The 24,300-nt window shown below is 43.3% G+C and overlaps 1 long non-coding RNA gene across 4 annotated transcripts; it reads right to left on the bottom strand.

The window, feature by feature from the left end:
* Nucleotides 1-7: 7 nt before the first annotated feature.
* On the bottom strand, nt 8-24,300 carry LOC140472563 (uncharacterized). 4 transcript variants are annotated; one of them, XR_011957728.1, is made up of 7 exons: nt 24,199-24,300; nt 23,454-23,560; nt 19,856-19,938; nt 16,642-16,728; nt 12,904-13,008; nt 4,441-8,061; nt 8-2,378 (listed from the first exon to the last, which is right to left on the bottom strand). It is a non-coding gene; the product is annotated as an uncharacterized lncRNA (long non-coding RNA). The 4 variants fall into 4 exon arrangements; XR_011957726.1 differs by lacking the exon at nt 8-2,378 and having other exon boundaries at nt 4,151-8,061; XR_011957729.1 differs by lacking the exon at nt 8-2,378 and having other exon boundaries at nt 4,151-4,555.

The raw sequence follows: 24,300 nt of genomic DNA, 5'->3' as shown, positions 1-24,300 counted from the left end.
ATGAGAGGCAACTTGACAGACAGGCTTAGATAGAGTGATGAGAGGCTTAGATCGAGTGAACAACCAGAGACTCTTTTTCCCAGGTGGAAATGACTATCATAAGAGGGCATAATTTCAAGGTGAATGGAGGCATGCTTAGTGGAGATGTCAGAGGTAGGTTCCTATTACAGAGTGATGAGTGTGCGGAATGTACTCCCAGCAGTGGTAGTAGAGTCAGATACAGTAAGTGTATCTAAGTAACTCATGGCTACGTAAATGAATGATAGCAAAATGAAGGGAATATAGGTTAGTTTGATCTTAGAAGAGGATAAAAGGTTAGCACATGGACCAAATGTCCTGTACTGTGTTGTACTGTTCGATGTTCTATGTACTGAACTGAACAGTTATTACATATTAGCAACAAATAGATTTTCAAAGCTCTATTAGCGAACATTAGAATAATGATAAATCTCACCTTGCTATTTGACTGAGCTATGTGTGGACATAAACAGGAATTATTGCAGGGAAAAGTAATTAAGGTTTTCAAAATTAATAAATTTGAAGTTACCGAGGTCATTCAAATGGCGGCCTTTGTGGGGAGCCGCAGAAAATGGTGGAGATACTAAATGAGTATTTTGCATCAGTATTTAACGTGGAAAAGGATATGGAAGGGATATAGACTGTCGGGAAATAGATGGTGATATCTTGCACAATGTCCAGATAACAGAGAAGGAAACCCTGGATGTCTTGAAATGGGTAAAGGTGGATAAATCCCCAGGACCTGATCAGGTATACCCGAGAACTCTGCGGGAAACTAGAGAAGTGATTGTTGGGCCTCTTGCTGAGATATTTGTATCATCGATAGTCACAGGTGAGGCGCCGGAAGACTGGACTTTGGCTAATGTGGTGCCAACGTTAGGGCAAGAAGGGCAGTAAGGACAAGCCAGGGAACAATAGACCAGTGAGCCTGACCTCGGTGGTGGGCAAGTTGTTGGAGCAAATCCTGAGAGACCAGACGTACATGTGTTTGGAAAGCCAAGCACTGATTATGGATAGTCATCATGGCTTTGTGCGTGGGAAATCATATCTCACAAACTTGCTTGAGTTTTTTGAGGAAGTAACAAAGAGGTTTGATTTTGGCAGAGCAGTAGATGCGATTTATATGGACTTCAGTAAGGCGTTCTTCCCATAGGAAACTAATTAGTAAGGTTAGATCTCACGGAATATGGGGAGAACTAGCCATTTGGATACAGAACTGGCTCAAAGGTAGAAGACAGAGGGTGGTGGTGGAGGGTTGTTTTTCAGACTGGATGTCTGTGACCAGTGGAGTGCCACAAGGATCGGTGATGGTTCCTCTACATTTTGACATTTATATAAATGACTTGGATGCGAGCATAAGAGGTATAGTTAGTAAGTTTGCAGATGACACCAAAATTGGAGGTGCACTGGAGAGCCAAGAGGGCTACCTCACATTACAATAGGATCTGGACCAGATGGACCAATGGGCTGAGAAGTAGCAGATGGAGTTTAATTCAGTTAAATGCGAGGTGCTGCATTTTGGGAAAACAAATCTTAGCAGGACTTATACACTTAGTGGTAAGGTCCTTGGGAGTGTTGCTGAACAAAGAGACCTTGGAGTGCAGGTTCATAGCTCCTTGAAAGTGAAGTCGCAGGTAGATAGGATAGTGAAGGCGGCGTTTGGTATGCTTTCCTTTATTGGTCAGAGTATTGAGTACAGAAGTCAGAAGGTCATGTTTTGGGCTGTACAGGACAGTGGTTAGGCCACTGTTGGAATATTTCGTGCAATTCTGGCCTCCTACCTACCGGTAAGAAGTTGTGAAACTTGAAAGGGTTCAGAAAAGACTTACAAGGATGTTGCCAGGGTTGGAGGATTTGAACTACAGGGAAAGGCTGAACAGTCTGGGGCTGTTTTCCCTGGAGCATTGGAGGCTGAGGCGTGACCATATAGAGATTTACAAAATTTTGAGGGGCATGGATAGGGTAAGTAGGCAAAGTCTTTTCTCTGGGGTCGGGGAGTCTAGAACTAAAGATGGTAGGTTTAGGTTGAGATGGGAAGATATAAAAGAGACCTACAGGGCAACTTTTTCACACAGAGGGTCGTAAGTGTATAGAATGAGCTGCCAGAGGAAGTGGTGAAGGCTGGTACAATTGCAACATTTAAGAGGCATTTGGATTGGTATATGAATAGGAAGCGTTTGGAGGGATATGGTGGGATTAGATTGTGTTGGGAAATGTGGTCGGCATGGATGGGTTGGAGTGAAGGGTCTGTTTCCATGTTGTATGCCTCTATGACTCGATGACTCTTAATGAGAAAAAAGTCAGATTTTTACAACGAGTGTTGTATCAGAAATCATTGATTCTTTTGTATGTGTGATGATCTGAAAGAAAATGGATTTTTATATTACTGTATTAGTACAAGGGAACACTAGATTATTTTCAAATATGAAATTCACTAATTGTTAGCCAGAATAAGTTAAAGCTTTGTGAAATTATTGTAATGCTGATGACTTAATAATTGTTGTTAGAATTCTGAAAAAAGAAAATGTTATACTATTTGTCCTAAGAGTCAATAAATTAAATTGATATATGAACCACAATATACCTGTTAGCAAAACTAATTTAAATTATTATGCAATTATTGTCAAGGCAATGACTTGATAATTAGTGCTAGTATCTAAACAAATAAATTGATTCAATATTTTGAAAGCATTTTGCTCTGAAATTGATTGGATATTTATTAAGATCGGAAAACGGAGGGAATAAAATGCAATAGCTCGCTTGATTGGATTGAAGAAGAAAATGAGACAGTCCATGTCAGTGTCAGTTACCACAGCACAGTCCTTTTGGAGACAGGTCCCACCTGCAGATAGAGCTGAGCGATGCAGCAACCAACAGATCAGACCTAAACTCTACATTCATTCCACATCCAGTCGAGAATGGTGGTGGAGAATTGAACAACTCACCGGAAAAGGAGGTTCTACAAATATTCCCATCATCAATGATGGAAGAGCTGAACACATCAGTGCAAAAGATAAGGCTGAAGCTTTCTGGGAGCTAAATATCCAAGAATGCACATCCAAATGAAAAGGCAGGCAGGTGGGCAGAGAGGCTGGGGTTAGTGAACAGTAAGAAATGGAATTAAGTCAAGAGCAATAAATGACATTGGCTCAGATGATGTAGAATCTGTGTGGGTGGAGATGAGGAACCGCAAAGGTTAAAAAAAACATAATGGGAGTTATCTGTAGAGCTCCAAACAATAGTCAGGATTTGGGCATAAGTTACATGAGGAGATAGGAAAAGCATGTAAGGAAGGTAAGGTTACAGTGATCGGGGGGATTTCAATATGCAGGGGGACTGGGAAAATCAGGATGATAGTGGATTGCAAGAAAATGAATTTGTGGAATCTCTGCAACATGGCTTTTTGAAGAAGGTTGCAGTGGAGCCCACTAGGGAACAGGCAATTCTGGATTTAGTGTTGTGCAATGAGGCAGACTTGATAAGGGAGGTTAACGTGAATGAACACTGAGGAGGCAGGGACCATAATATGATAGAATTTACGCGGCAGTTTGAGAGGGAGAAGATGGAATCAGATGTAACTGTATTCCAGCTGAATAAAGGCAGCTACAGAGACATGAGGGAGAAGCTGGAGTGAATTGACTGAGAGAGGAGTCAAGCAGGAAAGAGAGTGGAACAGTGATGGCTAGGGATTCTGGGAGTGTCCGGGTGACACAGTAAAAATTCATCCCGAGGAAAAAGCAGCATGGATCAGGGAGGGTGAGGCAACCATGGCTGACTCGGGAAGTCAGGGAAAGCATACAAGCAACATATCACATGGCAAAGGGCAGTGGGATGTCAGTGAAATGGGAAGCCAAAAAAGAACAATGGAGAACAATGAAGAAAAAACATAAGGAGAAAGAAGATTAAGCATGAGAGAAAGCGAGTGTGTAATATTAAAAACATGATTGCCGGAGTTTCTTTAGTTACATAAAGTTCAAAAGAGAGGCGAAAATGGACATGTGCTGCTGGAAATTGAGGCTGGAAGAATAGTAATGGGGAACAAAGAAATGGATAAGGAACTGAATAAGTACTTTGCATCAGTCTCCATGGTGGAAGACACAAATAATATCCCAAAATTTCAGGGACAGTCGGGGTGGCGGGGATGGGGGTGGGGCGGGTGGCGGTGGAACAGAGATGAGTGTGGAATATAAATCACGAACAGATCAGGCTTGGTCTTATTGAATGGTAGAGCAGGCTCGAGGGGTCGAATGGTCACCTTCTTCTTCTTTCTCACATGATCCCAGGACTGACAGCTTTGTTTAAAATTCATTCACTAGATGTAGGTGCCACTGGCTAGGGCAAAATGTATTACCCAGAGAGCATTTAAGAGTCACCAAGGAGAAAATGCTAAAAAATTGAAAAATTTGAAAATAGATCTATTACCTGGACAGATGGACCACGCCCCAGAAGGTGATAGCTGAAGGGATAGTGGAGGCTTTAATTGTGAGCTTTCCGGTATCACTGGAGTCAGGGACTGTCCCAGAGGACAGGAACATTGCTAATATAACCCCCAACCACAAGAAGGGAGTAAGGAAAAAGAAGGGAAATAACTGGGTATTAATCCTAGCCTCAGTCATTGGTAAATTGTTGGTACTATTTTGTCAGTAATATTTAACGAACTGGTTATTTCAATTATAATGCAATCTCTACAAAAAGACCAAATATTTTTTTGACGACAACAAATTTTCAAACAACTTCTCTCAATCTATCTCTCCTTCCTTTTCATTAGACAAAGTAGGGAGGCATGGAAACACTACAGTGATGTAAGCTATATGTAATACAGTGAGACAGGAAAGCTAGTATGGCTCATGTTGATTCTTGAAACCCACACAGTGAAGCAACACATTCACTGCATAATAAAGATTAGACAACATTTCAACCCCACTCATACCGGCATGACAGAAATAAAATGTGGGTTGGTTGGACAGGCTGGTTTTGTTTCAGTTGGAGTGAGGGGTGACATGACTGAAGTATATAAGATCCTGCATGGTTTGATAAGGTGGATGTGGAAAGGATATTTCCTCTTGTGGGTCATTCCTGAACTAGAGGGAACTGCTTTAAAATTGGCTTCACCCTTTCAGGACATAGATAATGAAATTTGTTTCCTCTCAGAAGGCTGTGCAACTTTGGAACTCTGCCCCAGAAGGTGGATTCACTGAGTATTTTTAAGACACCGGTTGATAGATTCGTGTTAAGGGGCATTGGGGCAAGATGGAATAAAAATCACAAACAGATCAGGCTTGGTCTTCTTGAATGGTGGAGCAGGCTCAAGGGGCATAATGGTCACCTTCTGCTTCTTTCTCACATGATCCCAGACTGAGAGCTTTGTTTAAAATTCATTCACTGGATGCAGGCGCCACTGGCTAGGGCAACATTTATTACCCAGAGAGCAGTTAAGAGTTAACAATATTGCTGTGGGTCAGGAGTCACATGCAGGCCAGACCAGGTAAGGATGGCAGATTCCTTCCCTAAAGGACATCAGTGACACAGATGGGTTTTTCCTGACAATCAATAATAGTTTCATGGTCATCAACAGACCCATAATTTTAGATGATTATTAAATTCAAGGTCCACATTTGCTGTAATGCGATTTGAATCAGGGTCCCCAGAATATTCGCTGGGTCTCTGGATTAACAGTTCAGCAATGATAACACGAGGCTGTTACCGAGCTACAAAGGGACAGTTTTACGGGTGGAAACCAAATCCTTGATCAAACTGGATTAAATAAAGGAGTGCTGATAGAATGGAGGAGAGTTGAAGGGATTGGGGGAAGAGAATTACCAAGTTTAGGTTCAAAGCAGCTGAAACTAAAGCCACCAACAGGGAGGAGATGAAAACAAGAAACTCTCATGCAGCTGGAATTGGATAAGTGCAGCTACCTCAGGGAGGTGTGGAACTACACTGGGAGGACAGGGTGAAGGCATGGGTAGGTTTAAAAGCAGTGAACCAAATTTTGAAATCATATTTCTGAACATAATGTCGATGAGGTTAAAATGGAGGGAGATGTCTTTCGTGACTTGCTTTAAGGACACAGACAGTAGAATCTGAGGTGATCATGAGGATGTGGAGGTGAAGGTGGGAGACAAGCTGGGACTGTGTTGGAGTAGTCACTGTGAGAGGGAACAAATGCTGGATGCAGGGTTTCAGCAGCTGATGGACTGACACTGAGGTGAGCCATCAGAAACTGAGCAAGTGACCACCATCTAATAGGACAGAGAAACTGATCCATCAGCCTGAAACTGACTGACCACGTGGCTGTCAGTGACTCCAACACAAGTGAATGGAAACATTGCTCAGAGCCTGTTTCTGTAACATTCAACACAACCAGGAAATGGAAAGTGAATAATTAGCTGAAAACAAGGCGACTGCTCTGTTAGAGTCAAAATCATTCAATGTTCAGTTATTGAATATTACTGACTCTCAGAATATTCTAACCTGCAGAATCACAGTAAAAGGGGAAAGTAAACAACATTCTTGGCAAAGACAGAATGAACCAACTACTTGTATAAAACTAGCTCAAAACAAAGGTGCTGAATCCTCCACAAACTGACAAACACAGGTATATGACAAACACACCATCAGTTTGTAGATAGACAATGAAATTCTTCAGAAAAACACTTCCCTGCTTATGGTGTGCGGTAGAAATCATTCTCAGTGAGAACTGCCACTTATTTCCTTTGAAAAGAGTCTCTGTTTCCCTTCAGAAAAGCAGGTGTGTCGCGCACTTACAGACAAAGGAAACCTGATCTGAGACTTGCAGGTTAATTAAGCTATTAGTGACAGTCCATTGCACACAACAAGAGCTTACACCACAACAGATTCTAGGGAAAACAACAATGAAATGAAAAAGGTGAATTAGTCTTAATAATCATGCAGCCTCTCTCGATTAAATAATTCTAGTCAACTTCCAAACATTTTAAAACTATTAATACCAATGCATACATATTTATTTCCTTTCCTAAGTTTCCTCCAAAAAATATATCTGACTATTCTCTTCAAAATATATTTTAAATGGTCAATTCATAATCACAATTCATTTCCAATTATTCTTAGAGCAAAACAACTTGCAAACTAAAATAGTTTTCATGTCAATAATGACACTGGAAACTTTGTTATGTAGTTTAACCATATTTCCAAATATTGTTTTGGTTCATTATTGCAGTGAAGCTAAAATTAAAGTCTATTTATTTTCTCTGATATCCTTCCATTACTTTATTCCCTAATAACAATGCCCACGGTGTAATGGGTGACAAGCATTAAAATAAAATTGAATTTTCAATGCAAGAACTGGTACAAATAATCACATATTATTCAGTTCATTCATTGTCGTTGATTATCAGAGTTATATTCATTGTATGATCATGTTAAATTCACTTAAATAATCACAGTACAATTCTCACCTCTATAGATATGTCAAAGTGAATGTCAAATTATTAATATTCCAAGTCAAACCAAATTTACATTTTGCTCTGTTTTATTCCAGGAATGACAGGATGTGTTACATTATTATGGGAAACAGGAACAAGTGAAGGTGGTGGCTCTCAGACGTGAGGCCTTAAAGCCAAAGGGCCAGGTGGTAGTTACAGTGGGGGAGGTACCTAGTGCCCCGCTCTCCTCAGAAGGCAGTGAGGATGGTGACACTGACTGGAACGGGTTAGATGGTGAAGCAGCCACGTATGGACAGAGGGACGACAATGGGTGGGATGACCCACCGCCCTATAAGACCCAGAAGGCCCTGTCTATGGCTCCACTGTGCATCAAAGCTCAAACTTGGACAGACAGTCGGGAGCAACAAGGGGAACTGACAGAAACGAAACCTGAACCGTTTATCCAGCTGAACGACAGATGTTGGTGAATGAACACCCAGCCTGACAGAGAATTGGTAATAATGGGCCTTATTGGGACAATATGGATGAATTAGTAGAGGTACACAGTCTCACCGAAAATGATGTACGGACCCTCCCTCGGCCCAAGATGCCCTGACGTGTACAGCAGAATCTGTCCCTGCAATAAGAGGGTGAGGGTGAGAGTCGGTTCCCCCAATGCACAGCCGATCAGTGGCTCCAGGCATTTACAGATATTACAGGGACACACTGGGGAGGGGACAGGCTGAATGGGCTAAAATAACTTTGGTGACTCAGAGACAAAAGGGTGATATCGAGGATCATACAGAAAGGAAGCCTGATGTATGTAAGGACCACGGGGGATGATGAAATCGGTTTGATGTATTTAAAAGATGACATGGGACCCTATTTAACTGTAATTATAAACATGGGACTCTCAGTGGGAGATAATTCTAACCACATTCTGAATTGGGCCATGAGAGCTGAGGCAAACACAGAAACACAGGGGAATAGCTGCAGTACAGGGAGGGTAATCAGACCCACAATGTTACAAGGGAAGCAGGAAAGGGCACATAGACAAGGAATGTAGGCAGAGAGAGGGAGATAGGTGTTCATATTGTGAGTAGCCTGTGTTCACGTAGGTATATGCATAGCCCATGAATATTCATTGATGCGCTGTTAAGGGGCCAACACTTTCATGATTCTAACACCGGAGCACCTTTGCCTTTTATGGCTCACCCTACAACTCAAATCCTCCAACCCGAACAACATCCTTGTAAGTCTTTTTTGAAACCTTTCAAGTTTCACAGCACCCTTCTGATAGGAGGCAGGCCGGAATTGCACACAATATTCCAAAAGTGGCCTAACGAATGTCCTGTACAGCAACATGACCTCCCACATCCTATATTCAATGCTCAAACCAATAAAGGAAAATATACTGAACACCTTCTTCATCATCCTATCTGCCTGCAACTTGACTTGAAAGGACTATGATCCTGCAGTCCAAGCTCTCTTTGTTGCGCAAACGTCTTCAGGGCCTTGCCATTCAGTGTACAAGTCCTGCCCTGATTTGCTTTTCCAAAATGCAGCACATCACATTTACCTAAATTAAACCCCATCTGATCAATATCTTATTGTAATCTGAGGTAACCTTCTTCATTATCCACACCCCTCCAATTTTGTATGACCTGTAAACTCATTTACGATACCAAATTATTTAAATGAATGACGAAAAAAATCCAGAAATAAACATCCATTTCTCTGAGATTGAATGTGCTCTGTCTGTGTAAATCCTGCCCAATGACTCTGTACCAGAGAAAGGCTGCACATGCGCCTGGCTGCACCTTGCCCCCTACAAAACTGGTGGCTCCACATGTGTACAGAGAATTCTTGCCCCGAATAAAGATGGCGGCGCGCACTCATGCCTGCAGCCACACTGAGGCAATTCCCCGTTTACTGTAAACACGAGACTGGGACGTTCAAATTTGTGTTTTCCGACGTGCACATTTTGTTTGTAAAATCTCACCGCTCATACAGAATCGCTCTCACCTCCTGCTGTTCCACAGACAGCCTTGATGATTTTTGTGGGTACCTATTATCTGCCTGGTTACTCGTTTGTCCTTAGTGTATTTGTACAATCACTCTGGATTCTCCTTAAGCCTATTTCCTAAAGCTATCTCATGTCCCCTTTTTGCCCTCCTGGTTTACCTCGAGTCTCCTCCTACTGCCCCTATACTCCTCTAGGGATTCACACTAACACAGCTCTCTGTACCTGCCATATGCCTCCTTCATTTTCTTGACCAGGCCCACAATATCTTTCGTCAGGCAGCATTCTTTACACCTACCAGCCTTGGCCTTAACAGGAACATACTGTCTGTGTACTCTCATTGTCCCATCCTATGGAGGCAATGGCAGATGAGGAGACAGACGCAATCATTCTCAGTAAAGAGGAAATGTTGGGAAAGATAACAGCCTAAAGGTAGATGGGTATCCAGGCTCTGATGGAATGCATCCCAGGGACTAAAGGAGATGGTGGGGGAGGGGGGGAGTAACAAATAGACCTCGTGATAATTTACTACCATTTGTTGGATTCTGGGATGGTTTTGACAGACTGGAAGCTGCAAATGTGGTGTTACTATTTTTCAAAAAGGACCCGTTAGCTTAACTTCTGTAGTGGGGAAAATGCTTGAATCTCTCAAGGAAGTAGTGGTGAGATATCTGGGTAGAAATTGTCTCATTGAGCAGACACAGCATGGATTTATGAAAGGCAGGTCACGTTTAACGCATTTAATGGAATTATTTGAGGATACGACGAGTACGTTGGACAAGGTGGACTCTGTGGATGTGGTGTACATGGATTTCCAGAAGGTATCCGATACGTTGCCAACAAAAGGCTGCTGAATAAGGTAAAAATGCATGGCATTGTGGGTAATGTATTATCATTGATACTGGATCGGTTAACCAACAAAAAATAAAGAATGGGAATAAACGGGTGTTTGGATTAATGTTGGCACGACAACTGTTTGCAATTTACACAAATGTTTTGGAGTTGAGGACCAAGTGTACGGTGTCAGAGTTCATATTTGATACAAAGATGAGGTAGAGCAATGTCTGCAGAGGCCTCTGTCAGTCTGCACAGGTTAAGTGAGTGGGTAAGGGTCTGGCAGATGGAGTTCAGTGTTGGGATATGTGAGGTCATCCATTTTGGTCGGACTAACAGCAAACTGATGATGAAATGGTGAAAACGTGCAGCATGCTGCTGTGCAGAGGGAGCTGGGTGTCCTTGTGCATGAATCACAGGAAGTTGGTTTGCAGGTGCAGCAGGTAATTATGGCAGTGAAGGGAATATTGTCCTTCATTGCTAGAGGGATGGTTATGATGCAGCTGTACAGGGTGCTGGAGAGGCCACACCTGGAGTACTGCGTACAGGTTTGGTCCCCTTGCATTAGCAAGGATGTACTGGCACTGGAGGGAGTACAGAGGAGGTTCACTAATTTGAGTTGGGAGTTGAGGGTTGGTGTATGTGGAGAGATTGAGAAAACTGGTTCTATAATCATTGTAATTTAGAAGAATGGGAGGTTGGAGAGGAAACAATAAAATTATGAAGGGAGTAGATAAGACAGAAGCAGGGAGGCTATTTCCACTGCGGGCGGGTCAAACTACAGAGCATTACCTCAAAATAAGGGGGAGCAGATTTAGGACTGAGTTCAGGAGGAGCTTCTTCAGCTAAAGGGTTGTGCATCTGTGGAATTCCCTGCCGAGTGCATCATTTGACGTTATCAACTTGAATGCCTTTAAGGCAAAATGTAGTTTTGTGAACAGGAAAGGAATTAAGGGTTATGGTGAGAGAGCAGGAATGTGGAGCTGAGGCCATGAAAAGATCAGCTCTGATCTTATTGAATGGTAGAGCAGGCTTAAGGGGCCAGATGAAAGTTCTTGCCTTGTGCCATCAAAATTGGCCTTTGTCCAATTCAGAACCTTAACGTTTAGATCTGGTATATTATTTTCTGTAACTATTTTAAAACTAGTAGAATCATCAGAGACTCCCAACAGTGTGGAAGCAGGTCATTCAGCCCATCACATTGATCTTGACCTGGAGAGCCTCCTAACCTTCCCCTGTAACATTGCATTTCCCAGGGCCAGCCAACCTACACATCCCTGAACACTATGGACAATTCAGCCTGGATAATCCACCAAACCTGTACATCCCTGAACACTGTGGGCAATTCAACCTGGACAATCCACCCAACCTGCACATCCCTGAACACTGTAGGCAATTCAGCCCGGACAATCCACCCAACCTGCACATCTTTGGACTGTGGGAGGAAACCAGAGCACCCGGACGAAATCCTTGCAGAAAATCCCAATAAGGTGATTATCCCTTTCTTATTTCCCAGTTCCACCTAAATAACTTCACTGGGCGTACTCCCAGGAATATCTTCCCTAAGCAAAAACATAATGCCATCCCAAATCAAAAATGCCACTCCCTCTCTTGTCCCCTTTCTAGTCTCCCTATAGCATCTATACCCTGGAACATTAAGCTGCCAGTCCTATCCATCCCTGAGTGGTGCCTCTGTAATTGCTATAATATCCCAGTGCCATGTTCAAAACCATACCCTGAGCTCATCTGCCTTCCCTGTCAGGACTCTTGCATTGAAGTAAATGCAGTGCAACTGCTCAGTCCGACTTCATTCAGCCCATCATATTAATACTGACCCTTGCCTGCCTTGACTATTTGACTTCTGAGCTCTACCAGCCTCAGACATACCACTTTTCTCAGCATCTTCTTGGGTTTACACCCACTCCCTCACTGGTTTAATGCCTCCCGAGTATCACCAGCAAGTCTCCCTGCCTAGATATTAGACACCTTCCAATTCAGGTACAAACCATTCTTCTTATGCAGGTCAACTCTACTCCAGAGGAGATCACAACGATCCAAAAAACGTGAATCCTTTTCCCCTGCACCAGCTCCTTAGCCACTCATTGAGCACCTCCTCCTCCTCCTCTGTAATATGAACATTTTTCAAGATGTCACCATTTATTTCCCCACATTCTATATCTCCCATGTACTTTTTCACAGTAAACACTAATGCAAAATACTTGTTTCCTATCTCGCCCATCGCCTGCAGCTCCACTCAATGGCTGCCTTGCTGATCTTTGAGGGTCTCTATTTTCTCCCTAGTTGGCCTTTTGTTCCTCATGTATTTACAAAAGCCCTTTGGATTATCCTTAACCCTATTCGCCAAAGCTATCTCACGTCCCCTTTTTTGCCTCCTGATTCCCCTCTTAATTATACTCCTACTGCCTTTATACTCAAAAATTTTTTGGATTGGAATAAATGCAAAATATAACATCCTGACAAAATAAACGAGGGTAGGACTTACACTCAATAAAAGTAGGGTCTTGAGTAGTGATATGGGAACAAAGCGACCGAGGGCTTCAGGTCTTTGAAGTGTGTGTTCCATGTGGACAGGGTGGTTAAGAAGGTGCTGAGCACACTTACCTTCATCGTTCAGACCTTTGAGTCCAGGAGTTGGGACGTTATGTTGAGGATGTACAGGACGTTGGGGAGGCCTCTTCTGGAATACTGTGTCCAGTTCTGGTTGTGCTGTTATAGGAAGGATATTATTAAAGTGGAGCAGGTTCAGAAGAGATTTACCAGCATGTTTCCATGAATGGAGGGATTGTGTTCGAAGGAGAGGCTGGATAACCGGGGGTGGGGGGGGAATTCAAAACTCAGGTGCATTCATTTTGAGAAGAAATTAGAAAGATTTGGGAAAAGACATTAGGGTTTTAAAAAAAAATTATACGTGTGAAATGAACTTCCAGAGGAAGTGGTAGCTGTGAATACAATCACAATATTTAAAAGACTTTCAGATAAGTACATAAATAGGAAATATTTGGATGGATGTGGACTAAGCGGAGGCAGGTACAATTAGTTCAGTTTGGAATTATGGTCGGCATGGACTGGTTGGACCACAGGGCCTGTTTCCTTGCTGTATAACGTTATGACTCTAATCCTCACTAACTCTAAATTCCTCCATCCTCAACTCTCCCGATCACTGTCACCTCATCCAGCCTCACAATTCTTCCTTATTTATATAATTCCTCACCAGCCACAGAACGCTCCCTATCTCATGTCCTCCAGTTTCTCAAATCTCTGCGATATGTGCCTTTCTTTAGTTCCAGCCTTGAGGATGCCCTCATTCACTCCGATTGGTTGGAGGACAAACTGGTACAACCTGGTCCTCCAGTACTGCTCTCTGTCCCCTATTGACCTGCGCTGACATCAATCATCGGGGCCCATTGTGAGGTGAGTGGTGGGATCCTCCCTCTCTCTGCCCAGGGATGAGCTTCAATATTCACAGTCAATGGGGCAGTAACACAGAGCACAGGGGCTGGGGCTATTCAGCCCATTTGGGATGTACCCTCTCCCTCTGGAGATGCTGCAAATCTGTCCCAATTCCCTTCCCATTTGCCCATAGACCCCCAAATCTTCCCTTAAAAAGTAAAATTCCAAATCTGTTTATGAATAACTGCTGAGTCTGTGTCCAGCTGCCATTCAGACTGTTCCAGAAACTCAGAACTTACTGAATAAAAAAAGTTCACATATTCACATTATTTGCCAATTACCTGAAAATAGTTACTAAAATTGTGACATTGTTAACAATTCCCCTCTCCCTGCAGATTAGATATCCTAGAAACAAATTTGCACCTGGTCAAAATCATTGCTTAACCTTCTCAGCTCCAAGGACAATTATCTGTGCTTCTGCTAGCTCTCCACAAAAGAGGAACACATCTTATTTTCATTTATTAGTGTCAGAGAGATGTACAGCACAGAAACAGACCTTTGGTCCAATTGGTCCATGACAACTAGGAATCGTCAACAAATGGAGCCCCATTTGCCAGCTATTGGTCCGTATCATTGGAAACTCTTCCTATTCATGTACCCAATCGGATGCCTTTCAAATGTTGTAATTGTATCAGCCTCCACTACTTCATCTGGCAGCTCATTCCACACATACACTACACACAGCTTGAAAACTTTGCCCCTTAGATCCATTTTTAATCTTTGCCCTCTCAACTTAAGCCCATGTGATCTTGTTTTGAACCCACCTAACTGGGGGGAAAAGACCCTGGCTGTTCACCTTATCCATGCCCCTTATGATTTCATAAATCTCCATGAAGTCACCTCTCAGTCTTTGACTCTCCAGGGAAATTAACCCTGGCCTATTCAGCCTCTCCTTGTAGCCCAAATCCTCCAACCCGAGCAAAGTCTTTGTAAATCTTGTCTGAACTCTTTCAAGATTCACAACTTCCTTTCCAGAACAGGGAATTTCGAACTTAAAACACAATTCCTGAAATGGCTTAATCAATGTCCTGTTCAACCACAATTTGACGTCCCAGCTTCTGTACTCAATGCATTGACCAATAAATATAAGCATACCAAAGACCACCTTCACTAGTCTGCCTCCCTGCGGCTCTACTTTCAAGGAACAATGAACCTGTACTCCATGGTCTCTCTGTTCAGCATCATTCCCAAGGACTTTACCATTAAGCTCTGATTTGTCTTTCCAAAATCCAACAGCTTACATTTGTCTAAATTGAACCCAGTCTGCCATTCCTTGCTCCAATGTCCCATCTGGTCAAGATACTGTTGCATTCTGAACTAACCTTCTTCATTGTCCACTACACCTCCAATTTTGGTGTCTTCTGTAAACCCACTGACCATATCTCATATATTCACATCCAAGTCATTTATTTAAGGACCCAATATCCATTCCAGCAGGACAATGCTGCTCACAGGCCTCCAGTCCACAAAGCAACCCTCCATCACCACCCTCTGCCTCCTACCTTCAAGCCAGTTTTGTATCCAAATGGCTAGTTCTCCCAACATTTCATGTTATCTAACCTTGCTAACCAGTCTGCTTTGTGGAACATGGTTCAGTGTCAATATAGACAACGTCCAGAGTCTGCCTTCATCAATCACCTTTGTCACATCTTCAAAATAACTCAATCAAGTTAGAGAGAGGAAGAATTTCCCACACACTAAACCATGTTAACTAGCCCTAATCAATCCTCGTCTTTCCAAATACATGTAAATCCTGTCCCTCAGAATCCCTTCCAACAACTTACCTACCACTGACGTTAGGTTGACTGTTCTCTTGTTCCCTGGCCTTTCCTTACCACCTTTTTTAAATAATGGCACCCATCTTCCAGCACCTCACCTGTCACAAACAATGGTATAAATACCTCAGGGAGGGGCACTGCCAACACCTTCCTAGCTTTCCACAAATTTCTGGGATACACCTGATCAGGTCCCAGGTATTTATCCACCTTGCTACTGTTTAAGACATCCAGGACTTCCTCCTCTGTAACATAGACACTTTTCAAGTTATCACTACTTATTTCTCCAAACTCTGTAGAATAGAAGAGCATAGTATTTCTCCCACATCCTGTTGTTCCATAGATGGCCTTGTTGATCTTTAAGGGGTCCTATTGTCTGTCTGGTTATTATTTTATGCTTAAAGTATTTGTAGAATCTCTTTGGATTCTCCTTAAACTATGTCCTAGAGATATTTCAAGTCCCCTTTTTGCTCTCCTGATTACCCTCGAGTATATTCCTGTAAAAACGTGATCTTGTACTCCCAATTCCTCCGCCTTTGCCATATCTGCTCCCAGAAGAAGCAATTCCACTCCAGGACATCCCAGAAAGGTTTCCTCTTTCAAGGACCGCGTTTCTCACCCACTTGATCAACAATGCACTCCAACGCATATCCTCCACTTCCTGTACCTCCGCCTTCCCCCCACACCTCCAACCACAATAAGAATATAATCCCCCGGTCCTCACCTGCCACCCACTAATCTCCATTAACCTCTGCTATGTCTGCTACCTACAGTCAGACCCCACCACCAGGGATATATCTCCCTCCCCAGCCCTTTCTATCTTCTGCAGAGACCATGGGATCTTTGGTGCTGATGTGCTGCCCCACGGATACCTCAGTCACTCACCCTGCCAAATGGCCTAGTGAGATTATCATTAGATGGATAATCCAGACACCCAGATAACGTTCTGGGGCCCAGGGTTTGGATCCGGTCACGGCAGACAGTGGAATGTGAGTTCAATAAAAATTTGGAATTAAGAATCTATTAAAGACCATGAATCCATTGTTGATTATTGCGAAAAAAAACCTCATCAGATTCGCTAACATCCTTCAGGGAAGGAATCTGCCATCCTTACCTGGTCTGGCCTACATGTGACTCCAGACCTTCAGCAATGTAGTTGACTCTTTACTGCCCTTTGGGCCCAGCCAGTGACACCCTCATCCTGTGAATGAATAACAAAGAAGGTAAAATCTTGTACACAACCATATAATTCTTACAGATAAGTGATCTCTTAGTAAATTTGCTTCTCAACTCCCTGCTGACTATTGGGGAAGTGGGGGGGCGGTCAATAGTACCATCCCAATAAGGAGATCATCCCTTTCTTATTTCTCAGTTCTGCCTGGATGTACTCCCAGGAATACCCTCTTGAAGCCCAGCTGTAATGTTATCCCTTATCAAAAATACCTCTCCCCCTGCTCTGTTGCCCCCTTTCTATCTTTGCTATAGCATCTATACAGTGGAACATTAAGCTGCTGGTCCTATCCGTCATTAAGTTATGCCTCTGTAATTGCTATAATATTCCAGTGCGATGTTCAAAACCATACCCTGAGCTCCTCTGCCCCCTGCATTGAAACATATGCAGTATAACTGCTCATTCTGTGCCTTGCCCTTGTCTGCCTTGACTGTTTGACGTCTGAACTGTACCAGCGTCAGACTGAGCTCTTCCCTCACTCTCTCTCTGAGTTTACCCACATTCCTTCACTGGTTTAATGCCTCCTGAATAGCACTAGCAACTGTTCCCTTCCAGTGCCAGTACAATCCATCCTTCTGATGGAGGGCAATTCTACCCCACAAGAGATTCCAATGATCCAATAATGTGAACTCTTCTATTCCTATGTCATTGATACCAATAAACAACAGCCTCCCCTCAAAATGGTTATTCTCCCCTTTAAGAATATTCTGCTCCCTCTCTGAGACATCCTTATACAAAAATTACACATTCGAATAATAAACCTTACACTCATCAGGTCATCATAAAAGGATTACATGACACATTGAAGGTTTGGGGAGACCTTTTGAGAGAATGCGATGATTCAAAGGAGAATTTTTAAGCAGCAAATGGGATTGATCTGGAACACAATACTCACACACACAATGTGAATATCCAGATCCTGATATACTGAGTAATTCAATCAGAGTTTAGCAGAATATTTACTGAGATTACCAACTGAATGTCCACCTGTAATATCCCGTAATACAAGTTTATAAAATCTGTCACTATAAGTTTAAGTTAGAAACTCACAGCATCCCCTTCTGGTGGCCCAGGATTACTGTACATATTACCCTAGAGGACATCAGCAGTCAACTCAGAGGGAAATCTGTGGGTTTCTAGGACATTCCAACTTGAGATCTCATGTGACTGAACACAGCAGTTCTTTGACACATTGGAGAAAATGATCCAAGGGTCAGTGAGATATGGGGAACAAGAATTACTTTCTTTTCTTTCATTCCGTGCTGCCGCTCTGCCTCATCAATAAGACATGGGTGTGAAAGGCTAATGCCTAACGATGGGCAAGTTGTCTCCATCCTGACCAATGGGTAGGAAGATCCTCTCAATCACTCCAAAGCGTATCCCTAAAAAGATAGCAACTCTGCCTGCTTCCCACTGCCCAGTGCTCCCAGTAAATGTTTGGAAGAATGGGAAGGGGGGATATCTCCTAGAAAAGGCATAACTGTAAAGGTCTAAGAGGATTATGAAAAGAGAGAGATGCACAGGAGAAGGGGGCAACAAGTTGCCAGATGAGGTGTAACTTGGGAAAAATGGGAAGTTGCTCATTTTGGAGGAGATAATAAAAGAACAAAGTACTATTTAAATGGTGGAAACTGTAGAAAGCTGCACCACAAAGGGACCTGGGGTAATGGTTCAGGAAACACAGAAAGCTACCACACAGTTACAACAGGGAATCAGGAAGGGGAATTGAATGTTTTGTTTCAAAGTTTTTCAGTATTAGAGTTTGGAGTCTCTACCTGAGAGTAATGTGTGGAAGTGCTGGTGAGACCACCATATCCGCAGGAATGAGAGCAGTTTTGGTCCCTTTAGATAAGGAAATGTGTCACTTTATTGGAGGCATTTCAGGGAAGATTCAATGAGATGATCCCTGGTTTGGAGGGATTATCTTTTAAATAAAGGTTGAAAAGGTTGGGTCTCTACTCACTGGATTTTGGAGAAAGAGAGGTGATCACATTGAGACAGATGGGATTCTTTAGGGGTTTGACAGGATAATATTGAGAGGATGTGTCTGAGGGTAAATACTGAGAGGGGAGTCTGAAACCAGATTATGAGTCACGGAATCAAGGGTTCGGTTTTGGATTCAAGTTTAAGGTGACACAGACGCGGGTAAGGGGTTTCAGTAGCAATGGAGCTGGGGTGAGGTGGAAAAAAGCAACGTTTAAGAGATTGGAATTCCTGGTGTTGTGATTTTGTGGATGTCTGATCAGAAGGTCACCTTGGGGTCAGATATAACAGCAATATTGTGAAGAGTGTCATTCTGCTTCAGAGAGTTCCCAGTGAGAGGGAGGGGCTCAGCAGAAAGGTAAATGTAAGGCAATGGGTTTAACCATGACAATGTTTCATTGGAGGAAACTGCAGCTAATCAAGTAGTAGGAATGTGGTAAGCAGTTTGATAACTGAGTAACAGTGGAGTAATGGAGAGGGATGATGGGGGGAGGGAGAGCTGGGCATCGTCAGTGTACATGTCAAACCTAACACAGTGTGTTTGGATGATATCACCTCCTGGCACTATGTACGTGAGATACAGGAGAGACCAAGGATGGATCATTGAGGGACACCAAATGCAAGGAATTCAGAAAGGAAAGGGAGAGTGGAGATGGAGCAGGATTTTCCAACAATGGTGAGGTCAAATATCAGTTTTTCACAGAATGGGAGAGAAGGACATAACCAAAAAAAGACCAACAGACAGAACAAGGAACAATATCTATGAATTGGCGAGGGGGAGTGATGAGGCGGCAGCAGAGGAAAGAGAGTTGGAAAGTGAGTTTAGTGAGATTAGGGTAAAGTGTCAAGCTGAGCTCTGATAAGACTTGACAAGACACTGGAGAAAGATGTAGGTTCAGGACAAAACCAGGAACACCACGTGAGGCAGTTTGGCTCAGTGGGCTAGCGGGAGGGAGAGAAGCAGCAGATCGGATTATCTCAGTCTTAGTGACAGAGAAACTCCATGTGCTCCTCACTCGTTGTTGGAGGGGAGGATGGAGGAGACAGGATGATGGGCAGTGTTTTACAAAGAAACAAAACCAGGGTTAGTGATATTTAAAATGAATGAACAAACCTGATGTATTTAGGTTTTATCCAGAATATTAAAACAAACGACTGAAGTCCTGGTTCGAATCCCATCTTGGCAAATGGTGGCATCTGAATTCAAGAAAAACAAACAACGTATTAGGAATCTCCTGATCTCCATGAAACCATTGTCATTGGCGAAAAAAATCCTGCCAACCTGACAGCAGCCCAGCCAGCTCCTCACTGAAATAATCACTGCAAAGTCTCAACACAGGAATGAAACTGGATGGACCAGTTGGCAACTAACAAGGCACCAGAAATTACAACCACAGAATCAGCTCTCTCGATGGTGCAACGTCCTCCTCACTAACATATGGTTTTTGGTGCCAAAATGTGCAGAGCTGTCTCACAGACTAGTCAAGGAACAGCCTGACATAGTCATACCCACGGAATCATCCCTTACAAACAATGACCAGACACCACCATCACCATCCCAAGATATCGAGTGTGGGGTGCTGGAAAAGCACAACAGTCAGGTAGCATCCGAGGAGCAGGAGAATCGACGTTTCTAGCCTAAGCCCTTCATCAGCCTGACCTGCTGTGCTTTTCCAGCACCAGACTCTTGATTCTGATCTCCAGCATCTGCAGTCTTCACTTTCTCCTGAAATCTCTGGATATGTCCTGCCCCACCAGCAGGACAGACCAGGCAGAGGTGGTGGCACAGTGGTGTACAGATAGGGAGGATTTGCCCTCGGAGTACACAGCATTGGCTCCGGAGACCAGAAAGTCTCATGGCTCCTGCTGATTACCACGTCCCGTCCTCCCTTGGCTGATGAATCACTTCTCCTTCATGTTGAATAACATTTGGAGGAAGCACTGAGGCAATAAAATGGTGTCAAATGTACTCTGGGTACAGGATTTCAATGTCCACAATCGAGACTAGCTCTGCAATAGAATTACTGACTGAGCTGGCCAGGTCCTAAAGGGTATAGCTGCTCAACTGAGTCTGCAGCGGATGGTGAGGGAACCAACAAGCGGGAAAAACATACTTGATCTCATTGTTATGAATTGACCAGCTGCAGATCCATCTGTCCATGACAGTATCAGTACGAGCGACCATCACACATTCCTTTTGGAGACAAAGTCTTGCCTTAAAGTTGAGAAAAACCTCCATCGTGTTGAGTGACACTATCACCGTTCTAAATGGGATAGACTTTGAAGAGATGTAGGATCTCAAACTGGGTATCTCTGAGGCACTATGGGACATCAACAGCAGCAGAACTGTACTCCAGCACAATCTGTAATCTCATGGGTTTGTAAATCCTGCTCTCACCCATCACAATGGACTGAAAGGAGGGCATGCCATGAGCAGCACCAGGCAGACTTAAAAATGAAGTGCCAACTCGGTGAAGTGACCAAACAGGACTATCTGCATATCAAACAGCATCAGCAGCAAGCAACAGAGCTAAGTGATCCGACATCCAATGGAACAGATCGGAGCTCTGCAGTTCTGCCACACCTAGTTGTGAACGGTGATGGACAATTAAACAACTCACTGGAGGAAGCATCACAGATATCCCCACCCTTACTGATGGAGGGGCCTCACACATCCATGCACCAGATAAGATGACAGCATTTGCAGCAATCTGCAGCCAGAAGTGCAAAGTGGGATGATCCATCTCAGCCTTCTCCAGTGGTTTCCAACATCACAGATGTGAGTTTTAAAGCAGTTCAGTTGAGTTTGAATAACATCAAGAAATGGTTAATTAGTGCAAAGGCTACGGGCCCGACCAATATTCTGGCAATAATACTGATGGTTTGTGCTCCAGAACTTGCCACCCACCAATCCAAGTACCACTCCAGCACTGGCATCTACCGACAATGTGGAACATTGCCCAGGGATGTTCAACACAAAAACACAGGGCAATCCAACCCAGCCAATTTCCATCGATCAGTCTACACTCGATTAGCAGTAAAGTGATGGAAGATGTCATCGACAGGGCTACCAAGCAGCAGCTGCTCAGCAACAGTCAGATCAGCAACCCTCATTTTAGGCTCCACCAGGGGCACTCAGCTCCCGATTGTGTTACCGCCCTGATTCACAATCTGGCAACCAGCTGAATCCCAGAGGTGAGGTGAGGTGAGTGTGATAACTCAGTCCCACTCCAAGACCACTATTTCTAGCTGATTCCACCCTTGTCTCAGCTCAAATACTTTCATCCACCTTGTGTTATCTCCAGACTTCATTTTCCAAACACACTCAGGGCCAGCTTGCCACATTCAACCTCCCTGTAATCTCAAGAAAGTCTAAATCTCTGCTTGTTGATTCATCAAAAGGCTCCTAATTATAATCAACATACAGCCATAGAGATGTACAGCAAGGAAACAGACCCTTCGGTCCAACCCGTCCATGCCGACTAGATAACCCAACCCAATCTAATCTCACCTGCCAGCACCTGGCCAACATGCCTCAATTTAAAATTCTCACACTTGATTTAATTCCTGACTGTGATAATCCCTAGCTCCCTGCACCACACACACTGAGACCTCGACAACCCACTTTCTTAGAGACTCCGAACCATTTGTTAATTCATCACTTCACCTGTGTGGCTGTTTCTACAGTTGCTGAAGCAGCTTGGTCTGAAATTCGCAACCAAAACCTCACAGGTCTGCCTTTAAGACATCCCTCAAAACCTGCTTTTTGGCAATGCTTTTGGTCACCTGACCTAATATCTCCATCTCTGGCCTTATGTCTAAAGTTCTCAATAGTATTTTTGAGAAATTATAAGCATGATAATAAAAATACAAACTGTTGTTGATTTGGACATTATTCTCAAATCATCACTGTTGCTGAATGAATAATCTATGTTAGAAACGAAAATTGCTTCTTAATAATCGCTCTAAACAAATTCAGGAAAACAAAGCTTTATTAGCAAGTCTGCAGAGATGGGCAGCCTTCTGAGTAAAAGGCGCGCTGAGGCTTACAAAGTTTCTCATTATATACAGCACAAGTCCCTCCCCTCCTTGGTTCTAACGAGCCATGAGGTTCACATTCTTAAAAACATCATTATTCTCCAACTTGCATCCTTATCACAAAGTCTGCAACAAATGTCTCCAGACCCTCCCCTTCCTGGCTCTTAACGAGCCATGAGGTTCACATTCTTAAAAACATCATTATTCTCCAACTTGCATCCTTATCACAAAGTCTGCAACAAATGTCTTCAGACCCTCCCCTTCATGCCTCCAGACCCTAGAGGTGTTATTTTTCTCTCCCTGTAGTCTTATCAGTCAAAGACTTATTCTTCTCTGTCTGTGCTGTAGCAGATGTCTCTGTATCAATCTGTAGCAGATGTCTCTCGAGTCGTTTCCCTGTCCTGCAGTCTTTATCAGTCAAGGACTCATCCTTCCCTGCCTGTGTTTATGGTTTCATCAATCAAGGGCCTGCTTGTTTTACTCTGCTCACAAACTGCATGCACTATTTTAAACTATTCTACTTTTGAGTATACAAAATGTTTTAAGAAAGCAAAAGTCTAATGTTTTAGAAAAGAAGCAAAAGTTTTATCTTTTATTATAGATCAGTCTGTGGTCTAGGCACATCTTAAAGTTGCAAACCGAAATTACCTCTCACAATCTATAATGCCACTTACCCAACCACATTGTAGGAGCACCTCCACCACACAAACTGCAGCTGTACAAGAAAGTCAAACATCACCCTCTTCACAAGCAACAGGGATTTGGCATTAATCACTGGTATCTGTGGAAGGAGAAACACAGTTGATGTTTCAGGGAGTGCAAAATGTATTACAGGGAATGAAAATGGTGCAGAATTTGATCGTCAGAAATGGAAGGAAAATACACTTGCTTGTTGGAAAAAAGAATTCTTGACTGTCAAAAAAATTCAAGAAAAAAGTAATCTGATAATAGAGCAGTACATGGTCAGGGGCTGGGCCGCAGTGAAAAACTCATTTACAAAGGGTCTATAAAAGTAATAATACAGGAGTAAACAGACCAAAAATACACCCATAGTTCGAGACTGAGGAAGCTAGATATTGACAAAGTGGTCATGAGGGAGCCCAGAGGTGAATCAGAGCAGTATTGGCTGCTGTGATCACAATGACTCTATAATAGAGAAAGGCTGCACATGCGCCTGGCTGCACCTTGCCCCCTACAAAGATGGCGGCCGCGCACGTGTCCAGTGAATCGTTGTCCCGAATAAAGATGGCGGCGCTTACTCAGGTCTGCAGCCGCACTGAGGCAATTCTCCATTTACTGCAAACACGGGACTGGGACGTTCAAATTTATGTTTTCCGACGTGCACAATTTGTTTGTAAAACCTCTCCGCTCATAGCAACACAGTTTTTCTCCCGTTTCCCTGTTTATTTCTTTCCTTACCGTATCCTTTCTCTCCATAACTTCCCGAACATTCATTACAGCGACTCTGCGCCGCGCGCGAGGGTGATCACATGGTTTAGTTTAGCTCCGCCCTTCATTTAC

This window comes from Chiloscyllium punctatum, unplaced genomic scaffold (assembly GCF_047496795.1).
Source record: "Chiloscyllium punctatum isolate Juve2018m unplaced genomic scaffold, sChiPun1.3 scaffold_368, whole genome shotgun sequence".
Classification (NCBI taxonomy): Eukaryota; Metazoa; Chordata; class Chondrichthyes; order Orectolobiformes; family Hemiscylliidae; genus Chiloscyllium; species Chiloscyllium punctatum.
This window is presented reverse-complemented; position numbering and strand designations above follow the sequence as displayed.